Below are 20,036 nucleotides of genomic sequence, written 5' to 3'. Positions count from 1 at the left end.
TCGCTGTAATTTTTAGGTCATTTTAAAATTGTACTTAATACAGAAGAATTTACAGTACAATGCATCTTATCTCAAACGCGCTATTGGAGAGGGTTGGGGTTCCTTACAATGCATCTGATCTCAGACGCGCTATTAGAGAGGGTTGGGGCTCCTTACAATGCATCTGATCTCAGAAGCGCTATTAGAGAGGATTGGGGTTCCTCACACTTCATCTGATCTCAGACGCACTATTAGATAGGGTTGGGGTATATTACAATGCATCTCATCTTAGACTCGTTGTTAGAGAGGGTTGGGGTCCCTCAGAATTTCACATATGGTTCCTTAACCAAAAAAAGGTTGGAAACCACTACTCTACAGTAATACAAAGGCCCCAAAAAAGACAAAGCCACAAAACGAGGGCAGAATCTGCCACTTGATTTACAGATATAGCTGACCTGAGTGCTCCTCCAGATACCTCAATATACCAGACGTCTCAGAATACCACACCATAATATTACCACAAAATACTACAGTAGGAACAGGCAATTTTTATGTTTTTATTTTTATTTTTAAAGATCCAGTTCCGAAAGCTATGGTACATCTATATTTGTCATTGTGTTCATACAGTAGGTGGACATGAAAGCAGGTGATGGACTGCACAAGTTTTATATGCCAGTTGCCACTTTGTGTTGAAAACTACCTAGAAATAGTTTTCTGTCTGTGTTACATCCCAACACATCATATATGTATATGTATATGTATAAATATATATCTATATATATATTTATAGATTAAACCCCATATATTGAGCTAAAATGTACGGGTGCTCTGGTGTTTCAATACATAGCATTGCTATAGAAGGCAATCATGGAGCTTGCTTAAAAATGTATTTAAATATTGAAACTTCTGACCACTATTGATCAGAGTAGTGGTATGTAACATTGATAATCAAATAAATGTGTTTTCCCAGCAAGCCATTATCCCTGTTAGTGCTTGCTATTCATAACAAAACAAAGACCACCAAAAACTTTATTCAAAACCAGAACCAAAACCCCAAATATTTTAAAGGCAAAATAAAAATACCAAGCCAAGTGAGCATCTCTATGTATTTCATATGTATTTGATATCAAGAATATCTTTTAGCAGGTCTGTTAAAGCAGTCCTAACCCCCCAAAGTCAGGCTTTCAGGATATCCCAGCTTCAGCGGAGGTGGCTCAATCCGTCCCTGCTTCAGCACAGCTCGCTCAATCAGTCCCTGCTTCAGCACAGGTGACTCAATCAGAGGCTGATTGAGTGATTGGGCCACCTGTGCTAAAGCTGGAATATCCTGAAAAGTTGACCTATTGTGGGGGGTTTGATGACTGGAGTTGAGTCCCCGTGTGTTAAAGAAATGTGCCTTGATTGTGCTTTTCTGGCCCTTCACTTTTACCTTTCTTCCTTACAGATCAGTTTTTAAATTCCTCTGCTGTGAACCCTCCACCGACCTGCAGTGCTCCTGCAGTCACCACTGCTTACCCTTCATGGAGCAACAGCTTCCACCCAGTAGGGAGGAATACAGAAGTCTACAGACATGGGGCCCAAGGCATGATTTTGCAACAAGGGTCTGCAGGAACACCAATGTATCTACAGCAGATCCCACAGGCAACACGCGCTTACCCTCGTGTATCGGACATGAACGGAGGATTCTACCACACTGCTACAGGAGGATACACAGGATTTGCAGGACAGGTTAGGGGAGAAGCCACAACGCAGCCTGTTACTTTCCGTCCCAACACACATTTGGAAAGACGTGCTACAATAGGGCCTTGTATAATGGCCACCCAGTATGCACAACTTCAGCAGCCACCATTCATACCCCTTAGAGGAATGCAGACCTTACAAGGTGAGATATGGAGAATCTTTACTAATCATTGTTCAAAATCTTCTCCTTGACCGATACCATTACCTGTTATAAAGATCTTTAATTACGGTCATTCGCCACTGTAGTGTTACAAATATATAGAACTCTACAGTATGTAGTCCTCGCCAATACTGAAGGGATTAAGCATGTGTTTGCTTTTCTTCCTTTGTGTTATTATGTACAATGTGTTGGTATTTATGATAATTGATTATTTCTCCTTTTTGATTTTGTTACAGTGTGTCAGACCTCGCTTGGAGCCCAACATATTTCCCAGGCCAGTTTAATTACACAAGGAGCAGTTCAGCTTGCTGCTAATGAAAAAAGTGAACCACCTCTAATGTACCCAACTCAACCAGCTCGGAAGCTGAGCCACCTCTCAAAGTTACATATTGATGTGCAAAGCAACAAAGAGTTATATGTGCCAGTGTGGAAAAGGGGTGGGTTAAAAGATATGGTGAAGAGATCTTCAGAGGTGAAGGCCCCCTCACATATTGCTCAGAAGGTTCGTAATAACGTGCTGAGTTCAGTGAAGACTGAGTGTCCGTCAAAGTCTGAGGGGGTACCAAAGTGCTCCAAAGTGGAAACAAAGAAGAAAAAGATCCTTTATTCAGCTGCAAAGGATCAAGTCCCTCAAACTGCACTGCAAAAGAAGGTAAAACCAATGTCAAAGCCAGTAAATCATTCTTCTGCTCCTATACCAGGGAAGTCACCCCATGGCCCACAATCTGGTGACGAGGCTGTTCTGTTAAAAAAGATGAAACGTGTTTGTCTCTCAGGTGCCCACATTTCCAATAAGGTATCTGAAAAGATGCAGCAAAGCCGTGAAGGTACAATGGATGCAAAGACACCTGCTGTTACTCATATTAATCCTAAACTGAAGAAAACTCAGGAGATAGGGATCAAACGTAAAGATGCAAAGACTCCTGCAGTTACTCATAGTCCTGAGCGGAAGACACCTCAGGAGATGGGGATCAAACGTAAATATGCAAAAACTCCTGCAGTTACTCATAGTCCTGAGCGGAAGACACCTCAGGAGATGGGGATCAAACTTAAAAATGCAAAGACTCCTGCAGTTACTCATTGTCCTGAGCGGAAGACACCTCAGGAGATCGGGATCAAACGTAAATATGCAAAAACACCTGCTGTTACTCATAGTCCTGAGCGGAAGACACCTCAGGAGATGGGGATCAAATGTAAAGATGCAAAGTCTCCTGCAGTTACTCATAGTCCTGAGCGGAAGACACCTCAAGAGATGGGGATCAAACGTAAACAGAACAGCAATATTAAGCAGCTAGTGAAGAAAACAAAGAACCAGACCAGCGTTTTCAGTTTTGAGCAAGCGCTGGCTTGTGGTACTGATAATAACCCCAAAGCTCTCAAAAGAAAAAGTGCTAATCAGCCTGGAGTGAATTCAGAAGTTCTTGGGAAGGGCAAGAAGTCATTGGAACCTTCTGAACAAGGAAAGGTGAAAGCCCATCACAGCAACCTCAGCCACCAAATGATTAACTCTGTTCAAGTATTTCACCCATTGGGTAAAAAAGCAGGTCCCACAGGTCCAGGGGCACCCGCAGAATCCATTACACTTGGAAATAAGCTTGGACCAATGCAAGGACGCCAAAGCCAGACTTCTGCTTCTCATGTTCAGTGGTCTCTTACTGATGCGATTAAAAGGTTCATGGCCAAAAAACAGGACAGTATTTCTGGAATTAAAGGTGTCGGTATTAATGCCAGGCCTAGGCTATTTAAAATACATGAGTACACAAGACCTGACATTAAAACCAGTGAAATCAAACAACGTGGGGAAAACAAAGCTTCGGTTATAGAGAATCCCAAACACTTCCCAGTGATATCCATAGAACGGAAAGCTGCAGTGACATGCATTAAAAAGGTCAGCCAAACCACTATCCCCATTCAAGCTCCTTTCAACCAGAAGCACCAGCTTTCTAACCTGCAGCTTCCTATCAATGTACCCAGCAGAGTGGACAACTTCACTCCATCCTTCTGTCAACAGCCTCTCCAAGAGCTTGAGGTTTCCATACCTATTCCACCAGAACAGAGAGAGGAGAGAGAGGCTATGAAAAGGAAATCACAACTGGAGAGGGAGTAAGCCTGTCAACATACCTCCAAGGGGAGGCTACAGTGCTTTGTTCAAAGGCAGAAGGATCATAACATCTCTAAACGTTACGGATACCCACCATCCAGACTTATTTCCCCCATGAGATACTTAAGCCCTAAAAAAACAAAAAAAAACCCTGACTAATCTGTAACTGATGCCAAGCTCTGTGACTATCTGTAAATAAGATTTATATTTATAAGTCAGTTTGTAACATATTTTACTAAGAATATATTTAAAACTCTTCAATAAAATGTATCTATTTTCAATTGAACTCTTTATTTACTAAAGAAACTATTTACAAATGCCAAGGGTTATTGAAATTCTGCAAATTAACTTTAGATTACCCTCTTGATGATACGAGAGAGAGAGAGAGAGAGAGAGAGAGAGAGATAAGTAAGTCGGACCCCACTTATGAGAGAGAAACAGATAAATATTTAACTATATGCTTTGTCATGTTGTATGTTGTATGTATGTATGTATGTACTGTATGTCTTTATTTATATAGCGCCATTTATGTAGAAAGCGCTTCACCGCAGTAATACACGTGGCAATCATATAAATAATACAAATAACAGATCATGGGAATAAGTGCTTCAGACATAAAAGTAACATTTAGGAAAAGGAGTCCCTGCTCTGAAGAGCTTACAATCTAATTGGTAGGTAGAACATACAGAGACAGTAGGACGGCGTTCTGGTAAGTGCGTCTGCAATGGGCCAAGCTTTTTGTATGCGGTCTATAGTATCAGCCTCGGAGCTACTCACATGCTTCTTTAAGCAGATGTGTTAGAATGTGGGTCTTAAAGGTGGATAGAGAAGGTGCTAGTCGGGTATTGATGGGAAGGGCACTCCAGAGGTGAGGGCAGTCAGTGAGAAAGGTTTAAGGCGAGAGAGGGCTTTAGATACAAAAGGGGTAGATAGAAGACATCATTGGGCGGATCGCAAGAGTCGGGATGGTGCATAGCGAGAAATTAGAGCTGAGCTGTAAGGAGGGGCAGAAGAGTGTAAAGCTTTAAAAGTGAGGAGGAGAATGGAGTGTGAGATACGGGATTTGATAGGAAGCCAGGAGAGGGATTTCAGCAGGGGAGACGCTGAGACAGATTTAGGAAAGAGTAGAGTGATTCTGGCAGCAGCGTTTAGGATAGATTGTAGGGGAGACAGGTGAGAGGCAGTAAGACCGGACAGCAGAAGGTTCCAGTATTTGAGATGGTAGAGAATGAGGGTCTGTGTCAGAGTTTTAGCTGTCGAGCAACAGTGGAAGGGTGTATCTTGCGGAAGAAAAAACGACAGGTTTAGCTACCTTTTGAATGTGAGAGAGGAGTCTGTGACCCCCAGGGCAGCGTGCTTGGGCTACTGCATGTATAGTAGTTCTTCCAACAGTAATGTGGAAGGTGGTAGTAGGGCCAGGTTTGGCATGAAATATAAGGAGTTCTGTTTTTGACATGTTAAATTTAAGTCGGCGGAGGATCATGTTGCATTGGGCTTCTCTTCCTTGTGTTTATACTGTACAATGTCACATACCCAGTAGCACTCCTTAAGACAAATATATATGGTGAGGTGGGTCTGGGGTTGAGTTTACATGGGTTTGTGTGCGCAGATTTAAATTGTTTGGAGGTCTGTGACTCCTCCCCGTTTCCAAACTTACTCTGCCCACCTTTAAAGCAGCAGTCCAAGCTGTCGTTTAAAAAAAAAAAATCCCTTTGATATGTGCATCAATACAATCCACACATTGATAAGTAATTAGCTAAGTTGCGATTGATCGGTGAAGATTCGGCTCGGGGGTTGACTAAATGGTTGCCAGTGCAGCAGAAGAGGACCAAAAATGCAAAGTTCTCTGGGGTGATCATGTGACCAGGCAGTCACTGGATACAATTGAGTTTTGCACAGCTAGGGAGAGGGCAGTGTTCAAAAAAAGGGGGGGGGGGGTTGCCAGAGCCTGTTTCAAAATAGGAAGGGGATGTGACTTTGTAAATGGTTGCTATAGAAACAAAAAATGATTGTTACATTATGATACATTAAAATTTTAATTCAGAGTTGTTTAAAAAAAAGTACTACTACTAGTAGCATTATACTAAAAAATAATACAGATGCACAGTAATACCCTCTATAGATATACCAAGAATTGTTAAGTGTGAGTGTGTGTGTGAGTTTATGACATGTGGAAGGAAGGTGGAGGGGTGAGAGTCATGGCGAGGGGAGGGGGGTGAAGGAGAGACATGGTGAGGGGAGGGGGGTGAAAGAGACATGGCGAGGGGAGGAGGGTGAAAGAGAGACATAGGTAGGGGGTGATATAGAGACATGGGAATGGGTTTAAAAGAGAGACATGGGGAGGGGTGAAAGAGACATGGGGAGTGGGTGAAAGAGACATGGGGAGTGGGTGAAAGAGTCATGGGGAGCGGCGGTGAAGAGACATGGGAACAGGGGTAAAGAGACATGGGGAGCAGGGGTGAAGAGACATGGGAGCAGGGGTGAAGAGACATTGGGAGGGGAGGGTGAAAGAGACATGGGGAGGTGATCGAGAGACATTTAGAGGGGGGGTGATAGAGAGACATTTGGAGGGGGGGGATGATAGAGAAACACGGGGAGGGGGTGCAAGAGACATAGAGAGGGGGGTGAAAGAGAGCCATGGGGTGGGGCGTGAAAAAGAGACATGGGGAGAGGGGTGAAAGAGACATGGGGAGGGAGGCGATAGAGAGACATGGGGGGATGAAAGAGACATGGGGAGGGGGGGTGAAAGAAAGCCATGGGGAGGGTGGGTCCATGATCCTCAGTTGCTGGAAGAGTGGGCCCGGGTGAGTAGTTTTTTCTTCTTCACAGGTCCGGGAGATGTTGATCAGACGGCTTCTTAGGGTCAAATAAGACATGACAGACCTTATATAAGGCCTGTGACATCACATTTGACTGAAAAATGATATATCCACCAATCTAATTGGTGGATGTACCATGTGATGGCTTCCATTTTATTTTTTGGCAGAAATGACATCATCTTAAGTGATTGGATAATAAAGGAACTATTGGATCTCAATATAAATGTAGAAAATATGCAGGGCCAAAGCTATGACAATGCTGCAAATATGCGGGGAAAGCATAATGGAGTTCAAAGACATGTTGAACATGAACCCACGTGCGTTTTATGTACCATGTAGTTCTCATTATTTGAACCTAGTGGTTAACAACACTGCCAAACCCAATATAGGTGCCATTTAATTTTTGGGCTTAATTCAACCGTTGTATAATTTCTTCCCCAGGTCCACCAACAGATAAATCATTCTTTTAAAATCCTTACCCAATTTAACACTAAAGAGAGTCTGTGAAACATGTTGGGAGCCTCGTATTGATGCAGTTAGACCAATTCGATACCACCTGGGAGCGCTCTATGTTGCATTAGTGTATATTAAAGAAGATGTGACATTTAAAAGTGAACATCATGGCCCCCAGAGTAGAGCTGTTGCGTACACTCTCGCAAAATGTATTTGTGACTATAAATTCATATGTTGTGTAATATTTTGGTATGACATATTAAGTACAATCAATCCAGTGAACAAGCAGTCTATAAACTATGACAAAAACAAGTCCAAAGACCAAATCTGGGGCTCCAAAAAACAATCCCAACAGTAGATTTTGGGCCCTGTTTGTTTAAATCAAAAACACTACAGTAATGTCCAAGCCTTTGTCTCATAAATAGAGAGGTATCCTTACCAACTCCACTTATAAATGGTGTAAATGATCAGTCTAGGGGTTTACAGTATATACATGTAGAAAAGATGGCGCCTAGCTGGTTCTGCTCTGTTATTGAGCTATCACAAATCAGCTGTAAATGTTCACATGGAATGGCACCTAGTTAACTTTTTAAATCAATAACTGTAGACTTGCTAGTCGGCCAATATCATAGACTCTATCCTCAATAATAACAAAGTTCATTACAAGCGACTCTACGGAAAAACTCTTCGCCAGGCCATTTTGGATGACACCAAAGGAGATTATGAAACCAAAGGGTGCATCAGTTCAATCCTGCTCCTGTGGGTTGCTGCAGGGCACCTTTTGGTGTGTTGTTCGCTAGGGAGATAGTACAAAGTGAAAAATGTGCGATGCACAACCGGAACGAAAAAATAAATGAACTGGAGAGAGTGTACAGTAACTACACAATTTGCTTTTAATAACTCATCTAATCAAATGACCGGCAACAAAAGCGCGCGCACACAGAGGTTTTCAAACATCTCTATGGAGCTTGGTCCCACCCCCCGTTCGTGTCACGTGTCACTCACGTGCGGCGCGCTCACGGGACGATCGTGCACCACTCCCCAGCTGCGACACAACACCCGTAACAATGCCCACCTGTCTCCTGCGCTCTGCGTCCAATCACAGCTCCCGCGGGGCCACACCTCCGTTCCGCCTCTCACTTTCATTGCTCCAGTCCTCCTATTTAATCTCTGCTTGCTCAGTTACACATTGCTGAGCATAGACCATAGTAGCCTTGTGTTCCTACATTCCTGCTTTGCCTTGCGCCTTGCCTCTCTTGCTTTCAGTTTGACCTCATGTGTACCGACACGGCTAGACTCTTGGACGCTCTCTGTATAACGACCCCAGCTTGCCCTCGACTACCTGCATCTCTCCATCCCTGACCACGGATATAGGACATTCTTTTAACCCACCAGCTCCAACCCTCGACCTCGGCACAACGGACATCTACCGTTACTGGCTCCTCCCCATGACCGCGGCAAGTATCTGGACTACCCTCTCTCTCCAACCCCGACCCGGCTACGCTGACAATCCAGGCGTGCCTCCACTGCTGTGGGTGCGCAGTTTCTACTTTCCCACCTCAGTACCGGGGGTCCGCCTTGTTCGTGGTGAGTGCAAGAGTCACAATTAGAGAGGGTTGGGGTTCCTTACAATGCATCTGATCTCAGACGCGCTATTAGAGAGGGTTGGGGCTCCATTGAATGCATCTGATCTCAGACGCGCTATTAGAGAAAGTTGGGATTCCTTACAATGCAGATTTCAGACGCGCTGTTAGAGAGGGTTGGGGCTCCTTACAATGTATTTGATCAATGCATTGTAAGGAACCCCAACCCTCTCTAGTGTGTATTTGTGAACTGTAAGGTGCTTGACTAATACACTGGAAGAATATCATTGTTTTCGATTAAAAATATCAAAGAATGTGTTACTTTAACGAGCGCTTTCTCTTTTATTGAATCTCCAATATACTATTTGCCAAGTGGGACTGATGAAATCACCAAAAACTACTGTAGCAGGTCCCCTTTGGTTGTCAATACGTTACTTTGAAGTGGAAGGGAGAGACCTACTGAGGCCAATATACTAAGCATCGCAAACTGAGCGGGGGGAGGGGTGGAGGGTTTCGGCGCATGTCAAACTTCAATTGCACTCGTGTACTAAGTTCAAATTTCTCCATCTGCGCCCAGCCCCAAAATACTGTTTAGCGCACAGAAATGGATTGCACTTGGTGTATAAAAGTCAATGGTACATACTAATATCTATATAAATATATACAGTGTTCGACAAATCACCCAAAAATCTACTCGCCCAACCAAAAAATCTACTCGCCACCTAGTCCCGCCCCCAACCCCGCCCCTAGTCCCGCCCCCAACCCCGCCCCCAACCCCGCTTTAAAATAAAACATATGAATAAAATCCATTTAAATGACAAATATATTTATTGTATTACATTATACTACAATTAGCCCTTGTTACGTGTGTGTGTGTGTGTGTGTGTGTCTGTGTAAATGTCGATCTAGAAATAAAAGCCAGGTGTGAATGACTAGTTTCCTGCACCCCTTAATCAGTGTCTGGATGCCCCCGCTTCACAATATCTAAAGCAGAACCCCCATTCACCTGCGCTCCGGCGTCATGACGTCACGTTGCCCTAGTAACGTGACGTCACATGACCTCACAGCGTCATTTTGATGCCGCGTTGCCATGGCGACGCAGGAAGGAAGCCGCCGGAGCCTAGGTAAGTGAAGGTTTACAGAGGCCCTGCAGCTCCCCCGGCACTTAATTTAAGTGCCTTCGGGAAGCGCGCGGGGCCTCTGTAAACCCCACGCCCCCCAGACGGCAGTCTTGCGCCCCGCGTGGGGGTCGCGCCCCCCAGTTTGCGCACCGCTGTTCTAGAAATCCAATCGGATAAGGCTCTTTCTGCACGCTTTTGCACAACTCCCAGCTACTAGAATATCCCCCTGTGTCTATCCAAGAGGAGGTTTTAGTGTACTGACAAAAAACATCCCAAAATAAATTGTAATTAAGGCTGCGAGGTGTCACTGTATATAGAACATAGATCCAGTAGCACTCTCATTGTAAAAGACTCATCTCTATCCCCCCACAAATAAGCAGGGGGACCCATTCAAAGCCCATAATGTGTATGTCTGAAGCATTAAAGCAAAGTGCAGTGCTGTACCAAAGTAGTAGTTTAGTTTAGACTGCCCTTGAATGGAGTTGAACACTTCCCCAGTGCTGGAATTAGACATAAAAGGTCTATGCAGCAACATAGAGTAATTGTGTTTAGACGCATGGCTCTATTTTTTGGAGCAGAGCCGCAGCATATATACTGTAAGAACAGTTTCTTACTTCTGACGCGGTATGTTAGACTTATGGCACTTCAGATATGGAGGATTGTTTTGGGCAAATAAAAGGTTAAAAAAAAGTATCAGAGAAATGCAACTTGTGACGCATCTCATTTTAATCTGTGCACCATGTAACTGCCCCCAACTCATCCTACTCACTCTCCCCAAGGTGCAAATTGGGGCAGAGACGCAGAATGTGATACATCTGATTATAATCTGTGCACCATGTAACTCCCCCCAACTCCTTCTACTGACTCTCCCCAAGGTGCAAGCTGGGGCAGAGACGCAGACTGTGATACATCTCATTATAATCTGTGTGCCATGTAACTCCTCCCCAACTCCTCCTACTGACTCTCCCCAAGGTGCATGCTGGGGCAGAGACGCAGACTGTGATACATCTCATTATAATCTGTGATACTTTATCTTGCCATGAAGTCAATGCATTTGAACCCAGTGATACAGTATGGTGATCCCACTGCTGTCAGTGGCACTGTCCATATGTGTACTTGTGTCACCCAATGTATGTAATACAATGTATCACAGTAGCTGTGATTTTTATGACTGCTACTCAAGTTAACCACTTCTCAACCACTTGAAATTAAATGTCAACAGTAGCTGATTTCTCTATTATGACATCACGAGACAGTATCATTGAGCCTCCTAGGAGATGCCAGCAGCAGTGTTCTGTAATGACATCATGGAATCGCCTTAGAGACTGAGATAAATACACAAATGTAAACTTGTTTGTGCGTGACTTGAATTAGTTCCCGAAGGAAACCGTTAGTTTTGTGGACATCTCAGAGATAGGAAAAGAGTGGCGCTGTACAGAGAGACTAATTATCTCCACCTTAACTCTGTATCATGGCAGGTAGGAAGCAACGTGACCTTTACATACCCAAAAAGAAATGGATAATATCTATATTTCTGAACTGTTTACTTTCACAATGTTTTATGGGGTACAGAACAGATAACATGACTCCTATCAATGGATGGGAGAAAGAAGACGGATGGGGTGGGGGGCGGGGGGGAGGGACGGAGGTAGACAACACCCAGGGGGGTTAGGTACCTGGCCTTAATTGGATAATATTTTTTTTTATAAATGTCAAAACTGATTTATTATAGATACATACACACATATTTGTTTTATTGTATTTACTTTTATATCTGGCTTGTAATTCAAAATCTTAAATGATTTGAACAGTAATGTATAGAAAAGAACACATGTACTGTATACATAAATGTCAAAGCGGCAAACGTCTATGGGATCTATGGGATAGTAAAAAAAGACACAGGAACCTTAGTGTATACAGTAGGATTAGTTATGTATAAGGCATGCTTTTTCCTTGCCCTAAGTTTAGGTCAATAACTATTGGACCAATTCTACACCGTGGGGTGTAATGTTCGACTACTTTCAGCCATATCCTTAAATTATTGTCTACAGCAGTGTTTTTCAACCACGGATCCTAGGAACCCTAGGATTCCCCGGGCATCCCTAAAAGGGTTCGCTGTAATTTTTAGGTCATTTTAAAATTGTACTTAATACAGAAGAATTTACAGTACAATGCATCTTATCTCAAACGCGCTATTGGAGAGGGTTGGGGTTCCTTACAATGCATCTGATCTCAGACGCGCTATTAGAGAGGGTTGGGGCTCCTTACAATGCATCTGATCTCAGAAGCGCTATTAGAGAGGATTGGGGTTCCTCACACTTCATCTGATCTCAGACGCACTATTAGATAGGGTTGGGGTATATTACAATGCATCTCATCTTAGACTCGTTGTTAGAGAGGGTTGTGGTCCCTCAGAATTTCACATATGGTTCCTTAACCAAAAAAAGGTTGGAAACCACTACTCTACAGTAATACAAAGGCCCCAAAAAAGACAAAGCCACAAAACGAGGGCAGAATCTGCCACTTGATTTACAGATATAGCTGACCTGAGTGCTCCTCCAGATACCTCAATATACCAGACGTCTCAGAATACCACACCATAATATTACCACAAAATACTACAGTAGGAACAGGCAATTTTTATGTTTTTATTTTTATTTTTAAAGATCCAGTTCCGAAAGCTATGGTACATCTATATTTGTCATTGTGTTCATAGGTGGACATGAAAGCAGGTGATGGACTGCACAAGTTTTATATGCCAGTTGCCACTTTGTGTTGAAAACTACCTAGAAATAGTTTTCTGTCTGTGTTACATCCCAACACATCATATATGTATATGTATATGTATAAATATATATCTATATATATATTTATAGATTAAACCCCATATATTGAGCTAAAATGTACGGGTGCTCTGGTGTTTCAATACATAGCAATGCTATAGAAGGCAATCATGGAGCTTGCTTAAAAATGTATTTAAATATTGAAACTTCTGACCACTATTGATCAGAGTAGTGGTATGTAACATTGATAATCAAATAAATGTGTTTTCCCAGCAAGCCATTATCCCTGTTAGTGCTTGCTATTCATAACAAAACAAAGACCACCAAAAACTTTATTCAAAACCAGAACCAAAACCCCAAATATTTTAAAGGCAAAATAAAAATACCAAGCCAAGTGAGCATCTCTATGTATTTCATATGTATTTGATATCAAGAATATCTTTTAGCAGGTCTGTTAAAGCAGTCCTAACCCCCCAAAGTCAGGCTTTCAGGATATCCCAGCTTCAGCGGAGGTGGCTCAATCCGTCCCTGCTTCAGCACAGCTCGCTCAATCAGTCCCTGCTTCAGCACAGGTGACTCAATCAGAGGCTGATTGAGTGATTGGGCCACCTGTGCTAAAGCTGGAATATCCTGAAAAGTTGACCTATTGTGGGGGGTTTGATGACTGGAGTTGAGTCCCCGTGTGTTAAAGAAATGTGCCTTGATTGTGCTTTTCTGGCCCTTCACTTTTACCTTTCTTCCTTACAGATCAGTTTTTAAATTCCTCTGCTGTGAACCCTCCACCGACCTGCAGTGCTCCTGCAGTCACCACTGCTTACCCTTCATGGAGCAACAGCTTCCACCCAGTAGGGAGGAATACAGAAGTCTACAGACATGGGGCCCAAGGCATGATTTTGCAACAAGGGTCTGCAGGAACACCAATGTATCTACAGCAGATCCCACAGGCAACACGCGCTTACCCTCGTGTATCGGACATGAACGGAGGATTCTACCACACTGCTACAGGAGGATACACAGGATTTGCAGGACAGGTTAGGGGAGAAGCCACAACGCAGCCTGTTACTTTCCGTCCCAACACACATTTGGAAAGACGTGCTACAATAGGGCCTTGTATAATGGCCACCCAGTATGCACAACTTCAGCAGCCACCATTCATACCCCTTAGAGGAATGCAGACCTTACAAGGTGAGATATGGAGAATCTTTACTAATCATTGTTCAAAATCTTCTCCTTGACCGATACCATTACCTGTTATAAAGATCTTTAATTACGGTCATTCGCCACTGTAGTGTTACAAATATATAGAACTCTACAGTATGTAGTCCTCGCCAATACTGAAGGGATTAAGCATGTGTTTGCTTTTCTTCCTTTGTGTTATTATGTACAATGTGTTGGTATTTATGATAATTGATTATTTCTCCTTTTTGATTTTGTTACAGTGGGTCAGACCTCGCTTGGAGCCCAACATATTTCCCAGGCCAGTTTAATTACACAAGGAGCAGTTCAGCTTGCTGCTAATGAAAAAAGTGAACCACCTCTAATGTACCCAACTCAACCAGCTCGGAAGCTGAGCCACCTCTCAAAGTTACATATTGATGTGCAAAGCAACAAAGAGTTATATGTGCCAGTGTGGAAAAGGGGTGGGTTAAAAGATATGGCGAAGAGATCTTCAGAGGTGAAGGCCCCCTCACATATTGCTCAGAAGGTTCGTAATAACGTGCTGAGTTCAGTGAAGACTGAGTGTCCGTCAAAGTCTGAGGGGGTACCAAAGTGCTCCAAAGTGGAAACAAAGAAGAAAAAGATCCTTTATTCAGCTGCAAAGGATCAAGTCCCTCAAACTGCACTGCAAAAGAAGGTAAAACCAATGTCAAAGCCAGTAAATCATTCTTCTGCTCCTATACCAGGGAAGTCACCCCATGGCCCACAATCTGGTGACGAGGCTGTTCTGTTAAAAAAGATGAAACGTGTTTGTCTCTCAGGTGCCCACATTTCCAATAAGGTATCTGAAAAGATGCAGCAAAGCCGTGAAGGTACAATGGATGCAAAGACACCTGCTGTTACTCATATTAATCCTAAACTGAAGAAAACTCAGGAGATAGGGATCAAACGTAAAGATGCAAAGACTCCTGCAGTTACTCATAGTCCTGAGCGGAAGACACCTCAGGAGATGGGGATCAAACGTAAATATGCAAAAACTCCTGCAGTTACTCATAGTCCTGAGCGGAAGACACCTCAGGAGATGGGGATCAAACTTAAAAATGCAAAGACTCCTGCAGTTACTCATTGTCCTGAGCGGAAGACACCTCAGGAGATCGGGATCAAACGTAAATATGCAAAAACACCTGCTGTTACTCATAGTCCTGAGCGGAAGACACCTCAGGAGATGGGGATCAAATGTAAAGATGCAAAGTCTCCTGCAGTTACTCATAGTCCTGAGCGGAAGACACCTCAAGAGATGGGGATCAAACGTAAACAGAACAGCAATATTAAGCAGCTAGTGAAGAAAACAAAGAACCAGACCAGCGTTTTCAGTTTTGAGCAAGCGCTGGCTTGTGGTACTGATAATAACCCCAAAGCTCTCAAAAGAAAAAGTGCTAATCAGCCTGGAGTGAATTCAGAAGTTCTTGGGAAGGGCAAGAAGTCATTGGAACCTTCTGAACAAGGAAAGGTGAAAGCCCATCACAGCAACCTCAGCCTCCAAATGATTAACTCTGTTCAAGTATTTCACCCATTGGGTAAAAAAGCAGGTCCCACAGGTCCAGGGGCACCCGCAGAATCCATTAACCTTGGAAATAAGCTTGGACCAATGCAAGGACGCCAAAGCCAGACTTCTGCTTCTCATGTTCAGTGGTCTCTTACTGATGCGATTAAAAGGTTCATGGCCAAAAAACAGGACAGTATTTCTGGAATTAAAGGTGTCGGTATTAATGCCAGGCCTAGGCTATTTAAAATACATGAGTACACAAGACCTGACATTAAAACCAGTGAAATCAAACAACATGGGGAAAACAAAGCTTCAGTTATAGAGAATCCCAAACACTTCCCAGTGATATCCATAGAACAGGAAGCTGCAGTAAGATGCATTGAAAAGGTGAGCCAAACCACTATCCCCATTCCAGCTCCTGGCATTAAAACCAGTGAAATCAAACAACGTGGGGAAAACAAAGCTTCAGTTATAGAGAATCCCAAACACTTCCCAGTGATATCCATAGAACGGAAAGCTGCAGTGACATGCATTAAAAAGGTCAGCCAAACCACTATCCCCATTCAAGCTCCTTTCAACCAGAAGCACCAGCTTTCTAACCTGCAGCTTCCTATCAATGTACCCAGCAGAGTGGACAACATCACTCCATCCTTCTGTCAACAGCCTCTCCAAGAGCTTGAGGTTTCCATACCTATTCCACCAGAACAGAGAGAGGAGAGAGAGGCTATGAAAAGGAAATCACAACTGGAGAGGGAGTAAGCCTGTCAACATACCTCCAAGGGGAGGCTACAGTGCTTTGTTCAGAGGCAGAAGGATCATAACATCTCTAAACGTTACGGATACCCACCATCCAGACTTATTTCCCCCATGAGATACTTAAGCCCTAAAAAAACAAAAAAAACCCCTGACTAATCTGTAACTGATGCCAAGCTCTGTGACTATCTGTAAATAAGATTTATATTTATAAGTCAGTTTGTAACATATTTTACTAAGAATATATTTAAAACTCTTCAATAAAATGTATCTATTTTCAATTGAACTCTTTATTTACTAAAGAAACTATTTACAAATGCCAAGGGTTATTGAAATTCTGCAAATTAACTTTAGATTACCCTCTTGATGATACGAGAGAGAGAGAGAGAGAGAGAGAGAGAGAGAGAGAGAGAGAGAGAGAGAGAGAGAAGTAAGTCGGACCCCACTTATGAGAGAGAAACAGATAAATATTTAACTATATGCTTTGTCATGTTGTATGTTGTATGTATGTATGTACTGTATGTCTTTATTTATATAGCGCCATTTATGTAGAAAGCGCTTCACCGCAGTAATACACGTGACAATCATATAAATAATACAAATAACAGATCATGGGAATAAGTGCTTCAGACATAAAAGTAACATTTAGGAAAAGGAGTCCCTGCTCTGAAGAGCTTACAATCTAATTGGTAGGTAGAACATACAGAGACAGTAGGACGGCGTTCTGGTAAGTGCGTCTGCAATGGGCCAAGCTTTTTGTATGCGGTCTATAGTATCAGCCTCGGAGCTACTCACATGCTTCTTTAAGCAGATGTGTTAGAATGTGGGTCTTAAAGGTGGATAGAGAAGGTGCTAGTCGGGTATTGATGGGAAGGGCACTCCAGAGGTGAGGGCAGTCAGTGAGAAAGGTTTAAGGCGAGAGAGGGCTTTAGATACAAAAGGGGTAGATAGAAGACATCATTGGGCGGATCGCAAGAGTCGGGATGGTGCATAGCGAGAAATTAGAGCTGAGATGTAAGGAGGGGCAGAAGAGTGTAAAGCTTTAAAAGTGAGAAGGAGAATTGAGTGTGAGATACGGGATTTGATAGGAAGCCAGGAGAGGGATTTCAGCAGGGGAGACGCTGAGACAGATTTAGGAAAGAGTAGAGTGATTCTGGCAGCGTTTAGGATAGATTGTAGGGGAGACAGGTGAGAGGCAGTAATACCGGACAGCAGAAGGTTCCAGTATTTGAGATGGTAGAGAATGAGGGTCTGTATCAGAGTTTTAGCTGTCGAGCAACAGTGGAAGGGCGTATCTTTGTAATATTGCGGAGGAAAAAACGACAGGTTTAGCTACCTTTTGAATGTGAGAGAGGAGTCTGTGACCCCCAGGGCAGCGTGCTTGGGCTATTGGATGTATAGTAGTACTTCCAACAGTAATGGGGAAGGTGGTAGTAGGGCCAGGTTTGGCATGAAATATAAGGAGTTCTGTTTTTGACATGTTAAATTTAAGTCGGCGGAGGATCATGTTGCATTGGGCTTCTCTTCCTTGTGTTTATACTGTACAATGTCACATACCCAGTAGCACTCCTTAAGACAAATATATATAGTGAGGTGGGTCTGGGGTTGAGTTTACATGGGTTTGTGTGTGCAGATTTAAATTGTTTGGGGGTCTGTGACCAAAATACCAAGAAGTGATCTCCTTTAATACAAACATAAGGAGACAAGCGACAGGGTACCTTTGGTGGTCACATATAACCCACACCTAGGAGCCCTACGCAAGATCGCCAGGGAACTACAACCCATCCTACAGGAAGATACAAGACTGCAACAGGTCTTCCCTGAAGCACCCTTATTATCATACAGACAACCCCATAATCTCAAGAATATTTTGGTGAGGAGTAAAGTATTCAGCAGTACCACTGAATGCGGGACAAAACCATGCCAGGACGCAAGATGCAAAACCTGCGCAATGCTCTACACAGCGGACACAATACAAATACCACACAGGAATCGGGAATACAAAATCAGAGGAAGGTTCACCTGTTCCTCCAGCAATGTCGTGTACCTCATCATGTGCATGAAATGCCCAGGGGGCTGCTACTACATAGGGGAGACAGGGCAGGGGCTAACAAGAGAATGAACCTGCATCGCCACAGCATCACACGCGGAACAAGAGACGGTCCAGTCGGCGAACATTTCTCTGACTCTGGCCATAAGATGAACGATCTGAGGGTTGCCATACTCAAAGGTAATCTTAAAACACCGAAAGGTAGACGGTTGCATGAATACAAATTTATGCAACTGTTCTGGATACTTAACGGTGGCCTAAACAGAGATCGAAATTATATGAGTCATTACTGACACAAGTGAACTCTCTTCCCATGAGCGCAAAGGCCATGTCTGCACATACTGTGCTATATGTATGCACACACAGCTGTCTCTTACACATACCTATACTCCTTGTTTTTCCATCCCCATACACCAATAGGGACCACATAGTATCTACACACACTTCTAGTTATGCTACAATCTCTCACATTTCCACACCTACCCACACCATTTATATTAACTCCCACTCCACACACACCTTTTGTAAAGCACCGTATACACTGTGGGCTCTCCATTCATTTATATTCACACAGATACACACACACACACTCTTACATCACTAACTTTCAGGAACCATTTAACACCTCTAGCCATGAATCACATCCCCACCGGGGAGGACAAGCACAGATAACATACAAGAGACACTGTTTTGAAGCATACCCTTTGCTTGCTTCATTCATTGTAACATCGCCGGAAGAAGAGATCAGTGTATCTTGAAAGGTCGCACAAATAAAAGCATTTCGTTAGCCACAGAATGGTATCATCTATTTATTTTTTGATTATATATATATATATATATATATATATATATATTGGTCGACAAATCACCCAAAAATCTACTCGCCGAACAAAAAAATCTACTCGCCACCTAGTACCACACGTGTGTTGCTTGGGCCAATAGGAGCTCGCCACGATGTTAAATCCACTCGCCCGGGGCGTGCAAATGTATAGGTTTGTCGAACACTGTATATATGTATATATATATATATATATATTTATATACTATATTAGTGAACGCACTGTATGCCTGCCTGGATGTCCGGTGTCCCTAGGGGAAATTTCATTGGTCACTTGGGCCGCCCCCGCCCCCGCACACCTCTCATTGGCCTGAGGCGGAGTGACGGGCCACACACACACACACACACAACACAGCAGCTCTATACACACACACACACACACACACACAACACAGCAGCTCTATACACACATACACACACACACACACAACACAGCAGCTCTATACACACACACACACACACACAACACAGCAGCTCTATACACACACACACACACAACACAGCAGCTCTATACACACACACACCCCCTCTGTCCGCCCCCCCCCCCATCACGTGCGCCGCCCTGCACTGGCTCCGGACGGGAAGCGCGGCCCTCCTACCCCAGCCGCTCCCTTACCTCCCCGGCGCTACCACCCGCTCAGGTAAGTCACTGTGCGTCCCGCCTCAGCCTCAGGCCCACTGCGCGTCCCGCCTCAGCCCCACTGCGCGTCTCGCCTCAGCCTCAGGCCCACTGCGCGTCCCGCCTCAGCCTCAGGCCCACACAGGGCGCTTCCTGCCGCCGCCTGCACGCCTCACTCAGCAGGACGGCACATCGGGGGACCAAGCGGGCGCCGGGGGGGGGGGAGCGCGAGTCACAGGGAACGGGGGGGGGGGGGGAGTCACAGGGAACGGGGGGGGGCCACCAGCCGAACCAGCAGGGGGACGGACGCACGGAGGAGGGGGGGAAATGCCC

Source organism: Ascaphus truei (assembly GCF_040206685.1).
Source record: "Ascaphus truei isolate aAscTru1 chromosome 13 unlocalized genomic scaffold, aAscTru1.hap1 SUPER_13_unloc_5, whole genome shotgun sequence".
In the NCBI taxonomy this organism is placed as follows: domain Eukaryota; kingdom Metazoa; phylum Chordata; class Amphibia; order Anura; family Ascaphidae; genus Ascaphus; species Ascaphus truei.
The sequence above is the reverse complement of the archived record's forward strand: the minus strand, read 5'-3'. Positions refer to the sequence as shown.